The 24373-nt window shown below is 49.9% G+C and overlaps 1 long non-coding RNA gene across 1 annotated transcript; it reads left to right on the forward strand.

Moving 5' to 3' along the window:
* Positions 1 to 840: 840 nt before the first annotated feature.
* Positions 841 to 6254, forward strand: LOC116943293 (uncharacterized). The gene is made up of 2 exons (XR_004402909.2): positions 841 to 1981; positions 4736 to 6254. It is a non-coding gene; the product is annotated as an uncharacterized LOC116943293 (long non-coding RNA).
* Positions 6255 to 24373: the final 18119 nt, after the last annotated feature.

Raw genomic sequence — 24373 nt, forward strand, 5'->3', positions numbered from 1 at the left:
GGCGCTGCGTTCCTTTCAGTCCAAAGCGCCGTCCGTACAATTCGTCCACCGTAATTCACTGAAAACAAAACAGCATTGACGAGCGGCGTAAATTAAACCTCAATTGCGGCCAACCGCGAGCCATTTTTGAAGCCTTGTCTTGCACAGGATGCGAGATTATTTATTTAGTTTGTCGGTACAAAAGCCGCCGCGCTAATTGGCTTCCCAGGCACTGGGCAGCATTGGCGAAGAGCGATAGACGGCCAATTTCAAAAGCAATCACCGCGCGGAAAGTTCACCTAAAATATCACATTTAGCCGGCAATCCGATCAGCCACGCTAATGCTGTCATCACGAAATGGGGGGGGGGGGGAGATGATTGAAACAAATAAATGCTGACAAAGGAAACTAATCTCACTTTAAAAATGTGGCATTATCGGAGAAAGCTCAAGCAAACGCGTGAATAAAAATGTCTGCGATGGCGGTAATCACTCGTGTCTCCCACATTCACAGCACCAACACCCCTCCTGAGTGCCCATGTGCGTTTGTAATTTGGCGACGGGCAACGTGCACCGGTGCTGGCACCGTGTCACCATGAAGCTGAAAAGCTTTGTCATTTTGCCGAATTGTACGGACGGCGCTTTGGACTGAAAGGAACACAGCGCCAGATCGGCACGTGGAGGGTTTTAGCGCCGGCGAGTAATGACGTTGAGTGTGCTGAAAAGCTTCATGTCACCATGAAGCTGAAAATGGGATTCGTGCGAACGCTCGAATGCTGCTTTTGAAGCTGGCTTGGGCAAAGAAGAGCTGAGCGAACGCTTCGGCAAGATGACAAAGCTGCCCAAATTTTTGCAGTTTTAGCGATGTTCCTGCCCGACTCTTAAATTATTGCTGCCAATTAGCTTGAGATATCTAGAGCTGTAATTGTGGCCAAGGATTATATGCATCTTAATTAAGCCGTCGCCATCCAGCAATACTGACTTGACTCTGGAATCGCACGACAAAAAATACAATTCGAAACTGAAAATGATGCAAAACTTTCCACGAAAACACTCAAATAATGAGCTGCAGTAGAAGCCGTTAGCAGACACCTAACAAATTAAAAAGTGCAAACAACCTTCTCTCTCATTCTAACAAACGGTGCGAGCGGCACTAATTAAACAGAAAGAAGTTTTAAAAATGTAATCTCGCAGCCAGGCCAAATCCCAGTGGCCGCAGGACGGTTGGTACAGTCCAGTTTGCGGTGGCCACTGCCAGGGCGAAGAGGGCAACAAGGGCTCGGAAACAACAGTGGCACAACCTTTTAAAATGGCATCATTCATCTCCGTGCAGGTAAATGTTCAAACGACGTTCATTGTTAGAGCGACAGATTTATCATTTTCACACCTAAACTTTAGCAGCGTGGGAAGCAGAATTCTCTTTCTTGTACTCCACATTCGTGGCAAGCACGTCGCGCTCATATTCCATACCGATCGCGCAACGCGCAATGCCACGCTCAATAAGCGTTCCCTTTGTAAACGGAATGGCTGTCGACTTCAGCTGCACGCTCGCAGGTGCGCGCCTCCGTGGCAGACGTCATCAGCCGCGTGGCGCGGGGGGCAATCAGCCTCCACGACTTGCTGCCCGCTCACGCACACGCTGCACACACAACGCACACCGGTAAGAAACGGCGCCCGTGACAGTACCGGCTTCACATTCCCTATTGCCGTACAAAAACTGGAGGAAGGGCCCTTTGCTATTGATGGCCCCAGGGTCTGGAACGCTATTGCTCTGCTGCGCTTTGAAGCGAATTCTCTCTGTTGCCATCTCGTCTGCCACGCAGGAGAGGCCAATATCCTCATTGCTTCCTAAAGCAGAGAGAGCTACACTCTGGAAGGAGGTGGAGGGAGCTGTGCTATCGCCTCTAGGCATCAGGCAACCTGCCCAGCTGCCCGCCCGTGCCCACCCATGCCCCCGTCCCCGTCCGTGCCATGACTCCAAGCTGTCAGACTTGCCCTTTGAAGGTGAACATGGGCCTGCCCTCTGCATACGCGCACACATACACATACGTGCCTGTGCCTCCTCTCTCTCTCTCCGTGTCTCACAGCGACGGTTTAGAGACTTTGAGCCACGGGTGGCGCTGTCGTGCCTTTCGGAATAACAGCGCGGCACGGGCGGCGTTCTGTCAATTTAAAATTCCCTTTGGAACCCAAATGATGATTTCGTGGATTTTTCTTCTCAAAAGAATTCCCCGTGCCTCGGAGCACATTTTACCGAGCGCACGCAAACGTCTTGGTTAGAGAAGCCTGTCGCAACATTCTGCGAATCCACGTTCGTCGCTTTCCCGTTTGAAAAGTAATTTTTTTTATAATCGTGCAGGCGCAAACACAAATCTGCTTAGTTTTCCAAAAGCACTCTACACCACTCTTGTCCGCACTATTTATTTCATCATCATGATCCCGGAATGCCTTCAATCACTGCCCAGGAAAAAATTTACGGAGGCCTTCGTCCACCAGTGGATCTCATCTTAATCCTCTTAACTCCATGTGGAGCATAAGGCTGCAATAAGGCCACGCCATGCCGGATGGTCTTTAGCAGCTTTCTCTGCTTCACCCCAAGAAAGGCCCATGGTCTTCAGCCACCCGTGGATAGATCATGGCTAATCATGACAATAAAGAATAAGCCTACGGTGGCAAGGAGCAGAATTCTGCCTCAAATTCGTCTGTGCCCCTTCTGTGACAACCCCCACATTGCCGAATATTAATGACGTAACGCTTATTTGCGAGTCCGCTGCTGGGTGAAGGCCTTCCCACGCTGTAGTCAGTGACCGCGGTTGTTCGACCATACTTCACCAGGCTGGCCAGTGTGGGCTGGTGAAAGTGGGGCAGGCCCATGACCGGCTCAGAAATCACTCGCCACCGATGTTAGCCGTGGCCGGGAACGGAACTCAGGCTCATAACACAGCGCACTAAACACCGTGCCATCCGCTCCCCCCCCCCACCGTAGCCTTGGATGACCCCTAACAACCCCAGTAGTAGAGGCCAATAATGGCCACCGCGAGACGACCGAGGGAAGCGCGCGCTCGTCGGTTCGAGCCGCGACGTCTCAGCCTGGGAACCGGCTGCAGCACAACGAACAGACGCACGCAAAGATGACGAGTTCAGGAGGACGTCAAGCAATACGAATCATTCAGGGGGCTGCGGATCATCTCCAGCTGGAGCAAAGACCCTAGCGACGATGCCGCACTTGCACAATTCAACACGCATTATCACAACACGGGCGAGAGCGTTCGGCTACGCACGGCGCCGGGCGCCCACAACGTCACGCACAAAGCGGCACACGCACGAGGTGTCCCTTCTCAAGCAGCAGCTGTGAAATTGCGGACGAGTTACAGCAGCATCACCATCACCACCGCGGCGGCGGCAGCAGCGGCGTCGTCACCACGAGCGGCACACACTGGACTCGCGACGCAGAGTTCGCCGGTGCGGCCAGCTCTCCGCGGTTGGAACGAGTGGGCCATTTTCTCGAATCCTTCCCAGAGCCTCTGCGCACCCATTCGGCATAAATGGGTTTGAGACCACCACAGGTTAGGTCGGTCGGAAGGTGTGGCAGGGTAAAATGTGGGAAACTCCCACCGGTTCCATGACGTCTGGCCGGCGTGGAAGAGTAGGCCAAAATGTCCCTTTATGGGGGGGTTCTCAAGTGCTCTCTCGAGCAGAGGACCTTCCGCCAGCAGTCACGTGAAAAAGCAATTGCAGGGCAGCGCCTCTGACTTCACGTTCGGCCGGACAAAAACGCAGCTACAGCGTCGCACGATGTCCAACGAGCTCCTCTCTTACCCTTGCATTTGAAAGTAACATCTGTTGAAGGTGGCTGCGTGTCGTTATGAAATTCGTGAAATTCGATCGGAAGATAGGCCGTGATTAAATTTGCGTTTTTGTTTTCCACTGTAATTTCACCTTTACCACACGCCGCTTCGGCACACTCCACTCTTGTCACTTCTAATAAAATTTACCTGATGGGAATCGCACGTGACACTATTGCTAATTATGAAGGCTCATTAATTACAAAAAAAAGGCTCAGCCCTTCAGGCTTGGTGGTATTCTTACACTGCGCGAATTTAAAAAACGAAGATACTAACGAGCATAAACAAAAAAACGGTTCCTACAAAGCGGGATTCTAAACGTCGCCATTTTGGTTCACACAGCGACCCCGGGTTAACCGCGTCCCCAGGCGCGGTACAGAACGCGCCGTGGCAGACACGCCATGCGGGGGGCCGTGGTTATTGAAGTCAGCCGCAATCTTGACCACCCTCAACGCACGGCCGCACGAGGCAACCGAGTTAGAGAGAATTGTCCGATAGCCGTTTTAACGTGTCCGATAACCGGCCGTGGCTCACGTCCAACGTCCGTGGTGAGGGTTATGTGAAGTGGGCTTCGTGTGCGAAGTACGGTCAAACAACCCCTGAGGGTGACGCACAGCATGAGGAGGCCTTCATGCGGCAGTGGACGACCATAGGGCTGTGCTTAACTTACATTTACTCTCACAGACATTCAATCTTCTGCTTTGTCCAAACGGTGAAATTGATTTCTCCCTTAAACGAGCATTGAGGCGGTGTTCAAATCCTGTTCACGGCACGGAACCAGTGGTGGAAATTCAACATTCCTATGACAGGGGCGAGTCTATCAATAGGTTGCCGTTACGTGCACAACTGCAGGAAGGTGGGCGACTGAGACAACACGTTGTTTTAAAGCTCTTCCTCTCTCTCTGTTTCCAAGGAGGCGAGGGCTCTGCAGAGACCTCGTTACCACTCGGCCCACCAAGCGAGACGGCCGCGGGACCGTTCACGCCACCCTGGGTCCTGACACTGCACCATCACGAAAACGTTCCCAGCCAGCCGGCGTGAGTTTCATCGCGAGGTGTTGATTGTGACCCGCGCCGAGGGGAGGCGCGAGCTGCTGCGCTGGAAACTGCGGCGACAATGGCGTCAATTCGTCGAGATTAGTAAAACAATAATAATAATAATTACTGATGCAGTGTGATGTACACGTCCTGCAGGTGCAAAATTAATACAACACAATATGGATTTACAGTATGTCTCGATGCAACCGCATCTCGCGAAGCTGCACAAAACAATGGGACACGGCCATCCCAAGGAAAGAAGGACGCAATATTTATTCATTTGTTTTTTTTTACATAGCCAAAGAGGCGACCAGGCATGGGCAGGGAGAATAGGGAAAGATCTCGAGCCGCGACTTGAACGAGGGCAGGCAGTCAACAGCACAGGCAACCGCCAAGCGCGCACACGCTCACACACACAGACGAGTAGGTCAAGTGCGGTTGTGCACACGGCGCAAGAGACAATTCGCCGAGCGTGCCTGCAGAGCGGATTTATGCGACAGCACATCGTGTGGAGCTCGGGCACGGCGTCCAAACAATTCAACCAGTGGGTTTTGTGCACAGCCTGGTTAGAACCCACCGACACAAAATAACTTATGACTTAAGAGCCGGGGAGAGGTAGTCCGTTGCTCACACTTTTGTAACATTCAGCACAAGTCGGAGGACACAACTCCTGGAAGCTGGCAACAACATCGGGCACACAAGAGCCATAAATCCCGGATTCTTTCTTCCCGACACGCGGCTCAAGACTCATCGTGGCACTTTTTACATCGTCCGCCCGACCTTGTGGGACGAAACGCGACTCAACAAACTGGAGGAGGCGGGGATAAAACTTCCAGCAATTGACGTCCGCTGCTTGCCACGCCGGGGCGCGTGCCGAAGAGAGGCCATCCGTGACCCTTGGCAGGATTTATGGCGACGCCAGCCACTGCCCGGGCCGGGTGGCACCGCGGCCATTCACCATCCTCGCGTGGGGGTACCGCGCTCGCAGGCGCGCGGCTCGCGAGACAGCGGTGCCACCGCCACCGACGACCCCCGCTGCTCCCCGCCCCGTGACCTGCTCGCTGTACCGCGCGGAGAACACACGTGTGCGTGTGTGTGCGTGCGCGCAGGGCGCCTCCATCTTGGGCAGGGGGGGGGGGTATGTCCCTCGTTCTGTGATTTATTCATCTCTTTGTTGCTCCTCTCTCTTCACAGCTTTGCGTCCTAGGAGGCCACACTGATAGGCCACGCCGAGTGTTTCATAATGATGCACACTTTATTTAACTGCGTTCGTGTGATATTGCTATTATTTATTACAAGACGCAATTTGGATTAATGCAGTGCCTAAATGCGATATTATCTCAAATACGCTTTACAGAACCAGCTGGAATATTTATTAAAGCGTTTCCCATTTTATCCGCCTGCCTGTCCGTCTTGCTCTCTGAGGCTGCCCCCGTCTCTCTCTCTCTCTCTGCATCCCAGAGCCCGTTTCACCGCATGCCACAGGGAGCCGCACCATTTGCCCCAAAATCGCCTCCATCTATCCGACAGCAATCGACGCGACGGTTTTGTGCCGTCTCGGCGGTGATCACGTGACAACGCCTGCAGAACGACGTGACGGGAGTCGTGCCTTCCTGCCGCGTGTGAGCGGCACATCTTTACGTGCCGTTAAATCTATTTCCCAGATCTGTTCGGCAACCGGCAACCTCGTCCAACCCGCCAACGAGCACAAAGACTGACCCTGAGCAAAGGCATCGAGCGACAAGGGGAACCCGATCATTCTTGGGACGAGTGCAGTAAACTATTGCCGTAAACTATGGCCGTAAAATAAGGTAAAGGGAGGAGATAAAAGTCCAATATTGCACGCGGAATATTACATTAGCGAGTGAGGTCAACGTGTCGACCGGCTCTGTCGTTCTCTTGTCCCTGCCACGAGGAGGACTGGCACTTTTGTGAGGAAGTCTGCTGATAATTACCTCGTGACTGGAAGGGCCTCTCCCGAGACCCCCTGGCAGGGCTGCGTCTCCGCAGCCAGATGAAGTATCGACTGATCAACTGACGGCGCAGACGCCGATTGCCGTCTCACCGCAAGCCATCGCTCCTGCAGCACGGCCGTCGGGAGGGCACGGCCGTCGGGAGGGCACGGCCGTCGGGAGGGCACGGCCGTCGGGAGGGCACGGCCGTCGGGAGGGCACGGCCGTCGGGAGGGCACGGCCGCTATCAAAGGCACTTTGAGACCGCCCGTTGAGCACTGCTGCGTCTGCAGAGACCACGAACGATGGCAACGCGGACGCCGCATTCATGGGCCCGGCGCACGTTTATGCATTTGGGATCCAACATCATTTGGATTTAAATGCGAATGCATCTACAGACACGAGACAGAAAGAGGCAGTCGGTCATAGGCAGAGGTTAAAAGAATGGTCTTGAGCCTGGACTTGACAAGGGGCAGGGAGTCGACAGCACGGATGACTTGGGGGGGAAGAGAGCTCCAGAAGATGGGAGAAGGCAGATGGAGACGATGGGGGCAGGACAGGAGAATGAGTGGCCTCCCGCTCCAACATGAGGGTGTGTGCACACATAATTATGCACCGCACGTCATCCAGGGCACACAAATCCGTGTCGCGACACTTTTTTTTACGTTCGGGTTACGTAAGAGCGCTTGATTAAGCATCTCCTTTTTACCCGTTGCGATCAAAGGCTTGGCGCCAGGCTGTGTATCTGTCGGAGGCTTTCCAGTAACGGTATGCAAACCCCCTTCATCAATCCCACCTCTTCATCGCAAACAACCCCTTCCACATCTCAGTCATCGGACACATCAGTGGGTTTCCGCTCGCCTTTGTAATCCACGCTGGGGCCGACATTAATGGCAGCTCTTCAAACACCACATGGCGGTGGCGATGACGTGGCTTCTGGGAATGTGATGGGCCGACGTTCGAAAAACACGTAAAAAACTGGACGATGCCAAAAGCGCTCGCCAAAATCCAGTGTCGGGAAACGAGCAACCGATGTGGGATCGGCAGCTGGTGGCTGGCAACCAGAGGCGCCACAGTGGCGAGATGTTAACTACCCCGCCTGGTATACAGGAGGTTGTGGGTTCGATCCCAATCCTGACACCTGTATGTTTGGCGTTTGTATGTTCTTCCCGAGGTCACGTGGATTTTTCTCCGGGTCCTCCAGTTTTTCCCTACACATTTAGAATCAACGTGCGTTGAGAGTATTTGGCTGCTATAAATGTCCACATGATAAGCCACTTCGTTGAGCTCAGTGCTGCCTTACCTGGTACAATAAAAAAAAATAGTTTACAGATTTAACTTGCGTCATCCATCTGTCAATTCGACCTGTGACTTGGCCACTCACACAACTTGAGAGGACCCTCGTTCGACGCAATGTGGTGCTCCGTGCGCGTGATGAATTCACGTGCAAATGTTCGTTCAGTGAGTACCATGAAAGAATTCACTCTTGGCAAACGAAGGCGAGCGGTTGCCAGCTCTACGGATGCCCTGCCGGCACTAAAGATGGACGATTAAGACCATGATGTCACCATGGCCAAAGCCGTTGAGATGTTACCGCACCTCGCCAGCAATTTGTTCCCTCTGGCAGATCCTGCAGCTGCTGCACAGTGAACATGCGACACCCAAGCTTGTCCCTTACAGATGCCATCCTTATTTTTGAAGTAATTGTTTTGAATCGAGTGGAAAACAAAACCAACAAGGTGTTGTACCTGGTTGCAAAAACACAGGGCAAACGTTAAATGTTCCCCGAGGGTGTGGGAAACCACAGCACGGGAACTAACTTAAGAGTAACCTCCGACTCTTCTCCAACCCCAGCTGTGCTCTACGAAGGCAGCCATCTTGATAACCCTGATAACTCCCGTCAAGGCACCAATGTCTCGTTTATATCGAACGTCTAGGCCAGAACCAGCAGTGCAAACAAACGTACAACAAAAACAACCACATTAAATAGAAAATAAGTCCAAGTGCAACAGAGACCACTAACATTATTCAGTTTTTATGGATTTTGTTTACCCTCAGTCTCGACTCTTGCTTAAAGTAATGGCAATGCAGTGGTGTCCATTTAAAACAAAAAGTCAAGAGATAAAAGGGACCATAACGCGGTGAAATTTGACAAACACTAAAAAGCATAAAAACCAACATAAGCGCTCGGACCACGAGGTATTACACGGCGGTGTGGGCATGAGCAGCTCCCGCCACCTAATGATGCACTCTGGGAGCTGGTTACACCGAGCAATTGTTCACAGCTTTCACCAAACAGACCATTTAGAAACGTTTGCAAACCCACGCACACTTGCCTCTGGCCGAATCACCGTCCATGTACCCTATCTCGCAAGGGTCTCGGAAGCTAAGCAGGCTGGAGCCTGGTTAGTACTTGGAACGATCACCACCACTGGGGCTTGCCAGCTGTTATAGGAGCAAGGTTGTGAGATGTGGCCAGCAGATGGCATTGCTGAGTGTCTCCCCCTCCATATGCATTTTGGGTTTTCTCCAGGTTGTCAGTGAGGCTTTTATCGATAAATAGCTGGTGTTATGATTCGCAATGAGTTCGAGCTGTGAATGATAAATGCCCGCTGTGCTTTGTGAATGTGTTTGGGCACAAAGAGGCCGAACGGTTTTCTAACATCTGCCCGTGAGGTCTAACTCCACCTATTAACAGAGCAGAAAACAAAATGGCTGCCTCTGCGCATATTAAGCCAAGGCCAAAAAGGTCAGCTGTGGCTTCTAAGAGTACCCAGAGGACAAGTGACAAAGATGAAATGTATAAGCGAGTGAAAGTGATTGAGAGCCAATGTGCCAGGAGCAAATAAATATTATGAGCCAAAAACAGCCAATATAATGTGATATAAAGTGGACATCATAGAACGAGCTACGCCGCCAAATGTTTTAATGATAGAGCAGCCAACATACGTGCCATGTCACTTAAAACCCGCGCACTAAAATCAAATGAGAAAAAAGATATTTTACAGTCAATAACTCTAAGTGCTGTGCGATAAGAAGAGATTGAAAATGTGCGCCAATGTGATAAGGACTTTTAACATGGAGAGTTTTAGGCAATTACAAAGGCAGCTTTAAATTCCTCGCTTGAAAAAAAAGTGCACGTTTACATCTGGCACGCATCCCCTCAAGGATTGTGGCCAAATCCCCTTGCCAGTGGCCAGTCTCCTCAAATCTCCTCGGAGGCCGAGCAGGGTCCAGCCTGAACAGTGCTTGGATGTGAGACCACCATGCACAATTAGGCTGTTATCGGCTGCGGAACCATGTGAAGGGAAGCTAAATCAACGGTTGTTAGGTACTTCTATGGCTCCATATCTAAGCTGCCTGCCTGCCTTCATCAACCGGCGCTGACCAGCGTGGCGAAGCACGGTCAAATAACCGCCACGACGAGCACGGTGCGGGTGGAGGCCCTCATCCAGCAGTGGATTGACAAAGGGGGCTGTTCGTGTACAGGCGGTGCTGGTATTGGGGGACATAGAGGAGGAGTCATAACGAGAGGTGACCACGCAAGACGCAGGGACAGCCAGGGCCCAGAGTGACCTCCACCCCCTTCACTCTCACTGCCACAATTACACAGTGGCTTATTCGTATTCAACCGATAAACATTCCAAATTGTACTCACTCCAAGCCAATGTTTTATAATAATCTGAAGAATGCCAGCCATTGAGGTTCCTATGCGATACAGCAATTAAGAGTGTAGCAGGGAAATTAGTCAAGGGAAATTAGTCAAATTACCATAACGCATGTTTATAAATATTCAGGTACGTCAACATCTACCCGTATCTAATGGGTTTTTTTTTAACGAGTAATTAGCTAAAACTGTACGCTGATTGAATTTTAAATTGTGTAAATTAGACGGAGAGAGGCCCAATGTTTATATGAACTAGGCTTTGCTTTAGCTACAATATATCAAAGCACGCTGGCAGCTTAACGTGCCAGTTTACTCATCGGCGCTCCTGTTTTTGCGCCAAGCAAACGTGATTTATTGCGTCTTTAAGAGCGCTGTATTGAAGGCACCTTGAAAGCATGCAGCATTCCACGTGGATCCACAAAACATGAAGACTTCGCTCCAGCCGTTAGCCTGCGCGCCTCATTGCAAGCCTCGTTACCATCGTCGTCGCTTCATAATAGCTACCACCTCGCGTCGTCAATTCAACTGGATGGCAGCCACGCGGAAAGCCGCTGGGTGATTAGGTGCGTTTGACCACGTCTCTCTCTCGAACGTTACCCCGACGTCCCCTGGGCGCGCACCTTGAGCTAATCAGGGTGGAGTTCGGGTTAATGTCTCGTTACAGCCAGCCACTCCGTCGGCAAGGCCGCGACCCTGACACCCGTGACCTGAAAGAGCGCTCGCTCGCATCTGCACGCTCGCGCACAGCGCAGGCAGCTTCATTAATGAAGCAGTAAATGTTTAAATGGCAAATGGTGCTTGCGACCTAATGGGCATATTCCAAAATAGAAATATATAAAATAATGCAAAAAAAATAGAACGAAAATTAAAGTATCAAGTAGACTCTCTTAACCCGTAAAAAAATATTTTTTAATCAGCGGCTATTGAAATTTGTACGAAACCTACTAATTAGGCAGCACTTGAAATGCGATCTAATTGTGCATTTTTATTTAACAGTTCCTTCCCCACCACGCGACCTAAGTAGCGCCGAGTCACACTCAAGGTCAAGAGACCACCACAACGAATGCCGCTGATGCCACCGTAGCTCAGCCGCCAATTTCTTCCATCTGCCAGATCCCCGCAGTTGTTGCAAAGTCTGGGATTATACCACTGGGGTCAACGCTAAACGCATTCAAACGACCAAAACGCACTTTTATTCGCAGACGCAGATGTGCTTATAATCACTGCTCATTCTATTTGGCCGCATTACCAACAAACCAACAGTCGTTTCTCGACAATTGTCGCCGGATTTCGAGTGCCCGGCTTGCGTTGCGATCAGCGAGCGACTAAACCGTCCCCCCCTGTGAAGGACGGCGCACCAGGCGGTCGAGACGATACAGCTGTCGCTCGGCACAGGAGATTTGCCCCGGACAGAGTCAGGAACGAGGTTGAGCAGACGCGGGCCATCTCGCTGGCAGGGCGTCGTTTTCACACGAACGTTTTACGCAACACAACGTTTGAGCCGGCGAACGGACTCCGTAATGAGATTAGCGCGGCGAGGCGCGGTCGCGCCACGGCTCACCCGGATCGCCGTGCGGATAACGAGCTCATGGGCGCAGTTACCGGGGCGGCCCGTGCTGAAGGAGGCCAGATGCGGCTCATTCCGTCCGCGAAATTCAATCAAGGAAGCACACGAGCCATACCAGACGTGAAGCCGGGAGAGAAAGCGCACCGCACTTTTTTTCCTTTAATTAGCCAAAATAACCACTGCCTACGCTGCCGATGTCACCATTTATAGAATAGCTTATTAAAGTCTGCTTATATGACGTTAATATATGCGTGGTAAACTTAATTGGGAGTTTGAATGCATGAAGAGGAATTTTAAGCATGGCAGTGATCCTAATTGCATTCCAAATCACAAAAAAGGCCCTTCTTCATTTATGCAAACAAAACACAAAGTAAATGAACGAAGGATGCGAGTCAAATACATGCATTGTTCTTTCTGGAGATACGGAGTCTCCATCCCCCCTCACCTATCCAGCCTGTTTCTCACCTACCTAGCATGCAGATAATCTACCCAACATGCACCCTACTCACCTTCCCCGCATGGCACGTTACCTACCCAGCATGCACCTTAACTACACTGTATATCTCTCACCTTCCCAACAACATACAGCTTACCTACTCAGCATTCCCCCACCTACCCAGCGTGCACCTTACCTGCCGCTCTGCATGAGCCTGACCTACCCTTCATGCCCCTCAGCTACCCAGCATACCCCTCACCTTTCCTGTATGTGCCTCACCAAGATGCTATTCGTCGAACCCGGCATGTTCCTCTTCCGTAACTTGCCCAGCAAATGTATTGCCAAGAATAAAAAAACACAAACCCTCGACAACCACCGTTCTCACGCACTTAGAATACATATTAGATGCAAATCATGAAATTTAGCAAATGTCTATTTTTCGCATAAAGTACTTTGGACTTAAAGGTCGCCCGTAACAGAAATAATTGAAGCGCTTTACCCCACAAATAAGTAATTTATATACGCAGAAATAGTAATTCATAAAATAACAATAAATAAATAATGGCGCGGCGACGTGCCCCTGCAGAATAGTGGTGATGCACTGTGTGCGAGCAGAACCAATCTGCATACGTTCTCCAATCGTGTCCCTCCCTTATTTATGTCCGGCCACAACTTTGCACCAATTCTATTTGCTGGGTTCATCAATCACTCCCTGCGGTTAATTCCCATCGTTTGTTGTAAAGCGACCTCGCTGTAGCCGCGATCAACCTCGGAGGTGGTTTTGATCGTTTTTCACGGGGTTGTTTTTTTTATTCAGGCTTTTGCTTTGTGATAACTTGGGATGCCTCCACCGGTTCGCACCGAATACAATAATTCTCTTCATTGTCTAGAAAATCCAGGGAACTCTCCTCACCTTCCCTCATTCGCATCTCCCCCCCTTCCCTCTTCCCCCGTAACCCCCATCCCCCTCTTCCTTCCTTCTCAGGAGCCTCCTCCTCCTCCTGTCGCACCCCCTCACAGTCCCTCCCTACCCTCCCCCGTCTCGCCCTCCCTTCCCCCCCCCCCCTGTGCCCTTTCTGCACGACGTCCTCCCTTATTTTAATATTTTTTTCACCTCGCCTATCTCTTTAAGCTCTTTTAACCAATTCTCTAAATCGTATTTTTAATTAATTACGTTTCATCACGCCGTGCGATGAGATGCCCTGGCGTGAAGGGCGCTCTATCAAACGCAAATCATCATTATTATTAAAGTAGCATTTTATGTGCATTGCCTTTCATTCACCGTGACCCAATGGGATGTGTCTGTGGTCGGTGGAAACCGACACGATGCCTACATCCAGTCTGCTCACGTCCATTTGTTTGGCTGGCTGATAAAGTGTCCCGGCTGTCAATTCTTTACGATCTTCACAAACAAATTATAAGCGTGTGACGAGTGGCGGATGGGGGGCGCGGCGGGGGGGGGGTTCAACAAATTGCTGTTGCGATTCTTCAGAATGCGTGCATCGAGGGCACATACTGAAGGCATTGCAGGATCAAAATGATGACCCCTCAAGAGGCGCGATGGTGCAGGGCGTAGCGCCTTGGGATAAGCAACTCGGCAGCGGTGAGCGCCTTGAAGCGGAGTGTCCAACCTCGGCGCAGACCGCCGTGAGAGGTGGCGACAGCGTGAGAAGCCATTCAATTAATGGCTGATCGCGGACCCCGTTGTACGCATCGCCAATTCACCACGACTCAAAAAACACTTTGTTGCCGACTTTGGCGAATGTATTTTAATGAGGAGCCCGCTCGTCCCCCTCTGTGCACGTGTGTAATATGCTCGTTAATAGCTCTGCTACACGCGCAAAAGTAAACGCTCGGGAATTGAGCTGCGAGTCACGGTCTCCGCTGCAAGTTAACAAAGACAAAGATTCTCCCCCCCATCCCCCGTATAGCCTCAACGGACAAGTGTGAGTTAATGCACACAGACACACGCACACGTAGGCTCTAGCTTTAGACTGTCTCTCAACAAATCGATCATCAACAGTCCAAGTGATTTGCTGCTCAGGTGACCATTGAGGTGGCACGTAGCCCCCTTTACAGCCCACAGCCAGCGGTGGGAATTCCTCATTGCTGTGGCAGGGGAGAGTCTATTCACAAGACAAGTACTGCTGACTTGCCAACAAAATGGTAACTATTTTATCGACCCTGAAGGGACGATGGGTTGTCAGCCTCCAACTAGGAATCTGAACTCCCAACTCTTGAGTTGCGAGCTGCTCAGCAGAGAAAACAAAGTATCATTCTGTGCAAATATCGGATTAATTATGTCCATTACATTGAAACATAGTGTTTGTGGAATTGTATTTAGGAAACTACCGCATTCGATAACATTCTGCACGAGATAACATGCTTCCGCTAGAAACGTTTCCCAGAGTAAACATGTTACGGGGAATTAAATGGTTTTCGAAAAGCTCAACTTGATCATCGTCAAAGTGAACTGTGGGATGCCAGAAGCCGAAGTGTCCAGATCCAGAATCGGCACATCACGGCCCAAGCTCCAACGCGATTCCTGAGATGATCCGTTATTCGTTAGGCAAACTGCGTCTGACAAAGCGGCAATTAAAGAATTCCATGAGTTGAACGCATGTGTGCAAAGATAAAGATCCACCGTATAACCTTAACAGACCGCTCGGGCAAGTGCCGTTAGCGAGTTGAACTTATGAAGGCCGGCACGGCACATAAGGGGGTGGGTGGCCACCAAAATGCCCAGCCGTCTTTGTCTCCCTAGTGACAATGTTTACACACTGCACCAGGTACTCATTTGAGGCCGAGTTGACCTACGGGAGGCCTAGAACCGGATTCAGACAATCGTCACAGGTGTGAACAGGAATTTAACTCGGGTCGCCAGGTTCGTAATGCAGTGCGCTAAGCGCTACACTGCCGCTCCCGACACACAGACCCATGCGCAAACACACACAACAGGTTGAACGAGCACATGGCTCTTAGAATAACGTAATGCCTTATGCAACAACCGAGACGATATTATTCAACCCACGCGCTTACTGGAAATAGCACGCAGCTGCAAAGATAGCACTGCGGGGCTACTCCCCGCTCACAGTGCAATACTCAGAGCACCACTTTAACCACGTCACACAACTAAGGAGACAATATGATCCCGTGTAGCCGTTAACAGGCTGTGTGCGAGCGCCTATGAAGGCTGGAACGGTGCACGAGGAGGCGCTGTGTCCAGCACCACGCACAGGCACATTTGTTTATAAAGTGCACCAGGTACTCATGCACGTCTTGGCCGGGAATCAAACCTGGGTGACCCCAGGTCCGCAGAGCAGTGCGCTAACCACTACGCCAGCGGCATCCCACTAAGAGCGGCGTCACGCTCAGCGCCACAACCACGGTGCGCTCGCCACGTGGAACGTCCTCCAATGGGCCCAGGCATACCGGCGGCCGCGGTGGCCACTCAGCGCCGTTATCACAGGGAGCGCAAACCCAGACGGACTTCTCTTGGTGGCCGTTTATTAAATTACTCTTTGGTTCTTTCGGCAAAGTCACGTAGGTAAAAATAAAAAAAATTAAGTAAATCAAATCACGACGTTTCGGAGGCAACGCAAGCTTCCGTCATCAGGTGTAACTAGCACAGCAAAATTACTGTAAAGAGAGCTATTTGTAATAAGAGATTATTATATAGGGTAAGAGGAGGGGGCGAGGAGCCAGGGATGACAGATGCAGGGTGGGGGGGGTTGTTGGGAGACGGGGATGGTGAAGCTCCGGATCCTGCACCACGGATGGGGGGGGGGGGCGCGGGAAAGAGTGGGATGGGAGACAACTTTTAACGATTGAAACATTGCAAGTCAAGTATCCTAGTGATGGTAGTGTGTAAGGCTGGGAGTAAAAGACCGGAGATATGGATGTGAATATAAACCCTAAGGCAGTTCAAGTTTAACATGGTTAATAACATCTTTCCAATGATTGCTCAATTTGAATCCATCCTCTCGGTTGAAGTTATGTCTATGTTTGTATATCTGTATGGCTTCATGAACAAATCTTTGGTGGTATCCAGACGGCATGGTATCGGAGAAAACAATATCATGAGAACCCACCGCGTTATAGCAATGATCAGCCACGGCAGAAGAATTCGTCCTACCGTGTTTCAAATCTGACTTGTGCTCGCGAATGCGGTCAGATACATGTCGTTTCGTTTCCCCAATGTAACAATGATACCAGGGTACTGTAAGTCAGGGATGACATCCTTTACGGATGGGATCAGATCACGGATTTTGTGTACTGTACTGAATCGGACCTGGATCTTGTGTTTGTTTAGAATTTTGGAAATATTTTTGGTAACGGCTGCTATGTATGGTAACGTGATGGTTTTGATAGGAGTCTCAAGAGGTTGTTTCTCCATGGTAGGAGAAACAGCTTTGTGGATAGTACGGTGCGAGTATCCATTCATCTTAAGGGCCAGGCGTACGTGTTTCAAATCACTGGCCAGGTGGTGTTTGTCAGAGATGCAGTGGGCTCTATGGTGTAGTGTTTTGATGAGGGAATTCTTCTGTGCCGGATGGTGGTGGGAATCAAGCTTCAGATACGAGTCTGTGTGGGTGGCCTTCCTGTAGACAGAACGTCCCAAAGAACCATTGGACCTCCTCTCAAACAGAACATCCAAGAATGGTAGCTTGCCATCCTTCTCCACTTCCATGGTGAATTTTATGGATGGGTGTATGGAGCTAATGTGGTCGAGAAATTGGTTCAATGCTGGTAGGCCATGTGGCCAAATGACGAAAGTATCATCCACATATCTCTTCCACAGCGAGGGACGTATGGTGGATGTTTGGATGGCGTCTATTTCAAATTTCTCCATGAAAACATTGGCTATCACTGGTGACAAGGGGGGACCCATGGGAGTACCCTCATTTTGTTTGTAGAAAGTACCATTCCAGGTGAAGTACGTGTTGGTGAGGCAATGTCTAACCAGTGCAGGGACATCAGGGTTGAATTCATGTTGGACTAAGTCTTCAATTATTGCTATGGTGTCACGTACTGAACCTTGGTGAATAGAGAGACCACATCAAAGCTGACGAGGACATCATCAGGGGACAGTGAAATATCCTTGATTAGAGAGACCAAATGAGTTGAATTAAGAACTGCTGAAGTGGTCTTGCCAGTAAAGGGAAGCAAAGTATCCAATAGGAAACGGGCTAGTTTGTAGGTAGGTGAGTTGATCGTGGACACAATGGGCCGCAGAGGGGTACCATCTTTATGGATCTTGGGAAGCCCATGGAATCTGGGTGGTCTAGCAGCCGACGGTTTTAGGGAGAGCCGTTTGACTGGTTCGATTATGGAAGTCGAACTGGTAATGATCTTGTTGGTTTTAGTAGTTAGGCTGTTAGTCGGATCTCTATTGATTTCAAGGTGACGATGTCACCGTGACGATGTCACATTTAAAGGCTAACGCGAGCGTCAGACACATAGAATTAAGACTCGGTGTCTCGTGGTAAGACTTTGAGCTGATACGGCAAGGCGTGGTTAAGACCCCGTGAGTGTTATTAGCTAATAATAGGGGTTTTCCCCTTTTTTTCTGGCAACAAAACTGAAACCTTCTTACAAGGATTCATGTTTGCATTAATCACAATACCTGCAGTCAAAATGCAAACAAAAAACATACTTTGATAATATATGCATTGTCCTTGAAACTGATTGTTCCACACCAAGGGACGGCTTTCTTCTGGTCGAGCACCAATTGGGTCGAGGCTCAAAAGAAAGCCGTCCCTTGGTGTGGACCAATCAGTTTCAAGGACAATGCATATATTTACATAGTATGTTTTTTGTTTGCATTTTGACTGCAGGTATTGTGGTTAATGCAGACATGAATCCTTGTAAGAAGGTTTCAGTTTTGTTGCCAGAAAAAAGGGGAAAACCCCTATTATTACATTTTGGAACTGGCAAAGGAGGTCTAATGATGTTATTAGCTAATTGATTTAATTTACTTTCATTTCCGAGCACTCTTCCGTGTCGCCCGATATATAGGAGAATCAGATGCGTTTTATCGCTGTAGTTATTCAATGGTGACCTCGGACACACACTGTAAGGCATCAACACAAATCTGGCATGTGAACATGGAAACGCAATCGGGTTAATTTTTGACAAGAGACCTCCGGCAACATCGACACGACCGAGCGTTTAATTTAATTTTATTAATCTCAAAGCGTTGCCAGCACACCAGATAAGATGTGACATCTCTTGTTTAGCGTGGCTGTGCTGAATTTTAAACGCTAAATATATTTTTTAAAAATAGGCTCAAGCTCATTAATCTGATTTGCTACTTTGCACTTTTAATTCGTTCAAATTAATTGACATTATTCGCCAAGGTCTTTTTTGAGTGTGGCCTGGGCTTTTAAAATGAGGTGGAGCCTGGACCGAGAGGTCTCACATATGGAACAGTCCGAGGGCGATGAAAGTGGCGAGCGGCTAACTTTTGAACAACTCGCGTGTTTAGTGCTGGCGCTGCGGGGGTGGCCTCGCCGACCGTGCAGCTCGAGAGTGAAACGGCAAAAAGGTAACGCTGAAGACACTGAACACAAATCAAAACAAATAGGGTGACAAAGCCGGTGAAGGACACAGAAAAAAATTACTGGAAAAAGAGTTGGGGGGGGTATAAAATAAAAACACTTGCCACCGTTTTTACAGGGACTTGTAAAATTCGTGGCTCGTGCAGCGATATGTGCAGTGCAATGGTAACCACATTTCGACATTAGTGCACGTCTTGATGATCAAAAAGAATACTGCTCGTTTTAAAGCTTTCGTGACTGCAGGGATTCATATTCTTGGTTCTTTCGGTAAAGTCACGTAGAAGGGAAATAATAAAAACAAAGTAAAAAAATATTGTTTTATTTTTATTATTTCCCTTCTACGTGACTTTACCGAGAGAACCAAGAATATGAATACTACTCGTGTGCACGTTAGCCTGCCCCCGTATGAGCACCCTGTTTCAATTGTGGTCATTTACAATGGTTGTCTTTTCTAACTTGAAACGTGAAAGCTGCGTGGTGTCCGAATGCAGCTCGACGGGCAATGAACAGGGCGATGATGCGTCTCTTTAACACCGACGACATTTCACGGCCAGGAGGAAGTCGCTCATAGGAAGAAGAGCAAGTCCTTGAGCCTGGACTTGAACAAGGAGGGTAGGGGAACCATCGGCACGGTTGTTTTAGGTAGGGGGGTGTTTAAGGAGTTCCAGACTGTGGCGGTAGCAGCAGAGGAGGGGGCGGCCTCCCACTAACCGCAGGATAGTTGAGGGTTCTGAGAAGAGGCCATGGTCACTGGAGCAGAGGGGACAACTCGAGGAGAAGTACAGAGCGAGACGAGAGGTAGTCAGGCGATGATAATGATCGATCGTTATTTGTCAAAAGGTATCTGTGAAAATGAATGCTCGGATGTTAGCCATTTCCATCTTGAAATGTATATATTTTTTTCAGGTTAAATTCTCCAGCCACACTTTTAAAGCAATCTCGAAAAACGAAACCCCCAAAAAATGGGCCCACTAATCCGTTACGCAACGTGCGTGAGTGGGAGGCGCAGCCGCGAAGGCGAGAGAAAGCTGGCTGCGTGAGAATTTGCGGTTCGGGTGGCGAGAAGAGGGGCGCGTGTGCGTGCGTGTGTGTGCGAGCGAGCATTTGGGACGGACGGGGGTGGTTGAGGTGGGAGCCCGATGACGGGGGAGAGCGACGCTGCCATTCGCGGCCTCGATACTCTCTTTATTAGGTGCGCCACGACTGATGGCAGCCCCAAGCTAAGCGAGGGAAATTCCACAGTCCTGTGCTGGCATCGGTGCGGAGTGGCGGCGCGCTGGTTAAGCTCACTGCGCTGCGTGGCGCGTGGCGCCGTTCCCGGCCGCGGCCACCCATCGGTGGAGAGCGAGATCCGAGCCGGTCCTGGACCTCCCGCATCACCAACGTGGTCAAACATGGTCAGACTACCCCCAAGAACCGACAGGGTGTGGGGCAGGCCTGCATCCAGCAGCGCACTGACAAAAGCGCTTGCACCATCGTTGGCATCACGACCGCGCTTCGCGTTAACAGCAGCCGCCCGAGATGAATGATGAGTCGACCGCCGAATGGAATTTTTACGAAAATATATTCCTGCTAAAATATGTTTGCCGCTTGAGGGAGAACATCTCGTCGGCAAGGGTGTCCAGAGCGAAGCGGCGGCCTTTTGATGACCCCCCCCCCCCCGAGTGCCATGTGGACCAACAGACGAGACCCCCGCCCCCCCCCCCCGCGCAACACGACCGCACCAGCCTGGTCGCATGGCAAAGCCGCCAGGCAACCGCCAGGCCCGGCAAGCTGCACCCTCGACCGCCAACGTGAGAGCCGTTTTTACTAGCCAATTAAAATCCGCACAGTTCTGAAATTATAGAACAATCAGCACTTCATTAACTTTATTGGACTGAACTTTTAAAATATGTCCTCGTCTCCGAGGCATATGTGCTGTGCCCTTTTGGTGTGCACTCGCCCAGAGCTGGGCGATAGCCATTATATATTTATTTAAATTTGCCCTCGCTTTTGGTCCAACAACCCCCACGACTGACGTCAAAATCACCCTCAACATCGTTTATCCTTCAATATTCACCTTTGCTTATCTCTCCCCTCTCATCTCACTCTACTCCCTCCCACGCACTCTCCTACCTCTCCCCTCTCATCTCATCTCACTCCACTCCCCTCCACGCACTCTCCTACCTCTCCCCTCTCATCTCACTCTACTCCCCTCCACACACTCTCCTACCTCTCCCCTCTCATCTCACTCCACTCCCCTCCACGCACTCTCCTACCTCTCCCCTCTCATCTCACTCTACTCCCCTCCACACACTCTCCTACCTCTCCCCTCTCATCTCACTCCACTCCCCTCCAAGCACTCTCCTACCTCTCCCCTCTCATCTCACTTTACTCCCCTCCACGTACTCTCCTACCTCTCCCCTCTCATCTCACTCCACTCCCCTCCACGCACTCTCCTACCTCTCCCCTCTCAGCTCGCTCTACTCCCCTCCACCCACTCTCCTACCTCTCCCCTCTCATCTCACTCTACTCCCCTCCACGCACTCTCCTACCTCTCCCCTCTCATCTCGCTCTACTCCTGTCTGCACACTCTGCCACCTCCCCCCTCTCATATCACTCTACTCCCCTCCACGCATCCTCTGCAACAACCAAGGCTTTGTGTGGAATCCTCCAAGCAATCTCCACTCAGTAGGAGGTTGCCCATTATCCTCCACTAGCTCTACAGTCTGAAAGTCTCTTCCCCCAGCGATCCGTGCTATAAACTCGCTGCCTCTGTTCAAGTCCAGGCTATAGCCATTTCTCGTTATCTCTGCCTGTGACCGACCGCCTCTCCTTATAAATTAAACATTCCCACTGTGCCTGTGCAGTGTCCTAGATGCAGGTGAATTGAGACGCTATAGAAATCCTCTATTGTATTGTATACTGCTGTGATGCTGGATCAGGTCCGGTGTTACCGTCGGTGGAATGATACTCACAATCAGAATGTCACGGATCAGGGATCACTTGTAGGGAACTCAGAAGCAGCTCTCTGGTATCCTCTAACACGGAGGGTCGCAATGCTCTGTGAGAGATGCTTCGCCTCAAGTTGTGACAGCGATATTGCAAATCAGGATAAAAGTGAGGGGAAAATTACAAGTGTAATAAAGCAATGTATGAGTTAACAGCCCATCATCATCATCAGCGTTCACCCAGGGGCAATAAGATGGGTTCCACTTTTTTGGTAAGTGGATGCTTCGCGAATGTGAAATTTCCACCGCTGGCTCGGAGCCACCCATGAGCTTAACCCACGCTCACTCCCACTTTGGCTCTTCATTCCGATTGAATCTGCTCACCGCCACCATCGCTGCTTCCTGCTTTTAGCCACCATTTGGTGCGGGTCTGTCAATATTAAACAGTTTAGCGACACGGAATCCGAGGAGCCTTCTCCTCCCATCACGGCCAAACGCGCACGATTAAGCGGTACCACTCCAACGGCCGCGCGCCGAAAAGGTCACCCGTACGAGACAAATCTACAGGTGGCAACATAAAACACGAGGTCGCGACAGGGTACGCAATCCGCGATACGTCTTAATATGACAAGCCACCGTAATTGGAACAACAAAACGCCAACTAACGAGATCCCACTTGACGCTGCGCGATGCCCCTTCGACCGAGTCCCCCGGAACGCGCCATCTCACGGCATCTCCGAAGCTAAGCAGCAGCTTTAAACACGTAGGCTTTCGCGACCAATACCATCCACAATACAGGGGGGTTTTTTTGTTAGATCGTCGTTTTACCCTCCACCACCCGACATGGCCAACCCTCACTAATTGGCTGTGTCGGGTGGTAGCGGGTTTAACGACACGTTTATATATTTAAGCAATCTCACCCAAAAAAACCTGAACGGAACAGCTTTGTACATGGTCACTGCTTGGATGGAAGGGTACCGACCGGGGCTTGCTAGGTGATGTATGCATGCCCCTGCACGGTTGGCCAGAAGTTGGCAGTACAGCGATTGGTTTGGTCCACAAATGGTTCGACGTATTGGGTTTATCTGCGGATGGGCTCAATCTTTGCGGCGTTTTCAAAGTTATCCCCTCGCATGTGCGGGTTTTCTCCAGGTCCTCCCGTTTCCTCCCACATGCAAAAGCATGCGATACAGTTTGGATTTTTACAGCGTCTACGTGACAGCGCATTCATCGCAAGACGCTCGCATCAAACATGCCGATGCAGGGCCCCCTCTCGAAAAAGAGTCACGAGACTCGGTGAGGGTTACTTGAATAAATAAAGGGCAGCGTTATAATTATTTCGGAGCAGAAATCTGTGACTGGGGGACATCAATATCACATCGCCGCACCTTCAAACGTATGGCAACGAATAGGGGGCAGCGTTATTTCAAAAAGGTAAACAATATTGACAAGCAGAATAAAGTTAAAATTCGATTTAAAGCTTTCGTGACCGCAAAGGTTTCATCTTCTTTGGTTCTTTCGGTAAAGTCACGTAGAATGAGAATAAAATAATAAAATAAAATAACACAATAAAATTCTCACGACGTTTCGTGCCACAACACAAGTAGCCTTCTTCAGGTGAAAGGAACAAACCTGTCGGGACGACAGAGCTTCAATGAACGTTGTTAAGATTCGTAGCGTCTTTTAAGCTGGTTTAGAGAAGTGAGGCACCTTGACAAAGGGGATTACATACCAAACAGGAGAATTTAGCATTTAAGTAGCTGAGGGATTAGCTTGTGACTGGTCACAGAAATGGCTATGTTAAAGTCAAAGCCTACACATCCACAGAGGCACCTAGTACAAATCAAAGAGGAGAATTTAGCATTGAAATAGCTGAGTGATTAGCTTGACTGGTCACAGAAATGGCTATGTTAAAGTCAAAGCCTACACATCCACAGAGAGACCTAGTACAAATCAAACAGGAGAATTTAGCATTGAAATAACTGAGGGATTAGCTTGTGACTGGTCACAGAAATGGCTATGTTAAAGTCAAAGCCTACAAATCCACAGAGGCACCTAGTACAAATGAAACAGGAGAATTTAGCATTGAAATAGCTGAGTGATTAGCTTGTGACTGGTCACAGAAATGGCTATGTTAAAGTCAAAGCCTACACATCCACAGAGGGACCTAGTACAAATCAAACAGGAGAATTTAGCATTGAAATAACTGAGGGATTAGCTTGTGACTGGTCATAGACATAGCTATGTTAAAGTCAAAGCCTGCACATCCACATTCAATAAGCTGAGCTATTAACAGTAACTGGGTATACACTACACTATATAATGAATACCATATAGTAAACCAATAAAAACTAAAATATAAACTACCTCAATGTTATCAATAAACTCTATATATTCTCCAA

This window comes from Petromyzon marinus, chromosome 17 (assembly GCF_048934315.1).
Source record: "Petromyzon marinus isolate PM22_M1 ecotype Great Lakes invasive population chromosome 17, UKy_Petmar_22M1.pri1.0, whole genome shotgun sequence".
Classification (NCBI taxonomy): domain Eukaryota; kingdom Metazoa; phylum Chordata; class Hyperoartia; order Petromyzontiformes; family Petromyzontidae; genus Petromyzon; species Petromyzon marinus.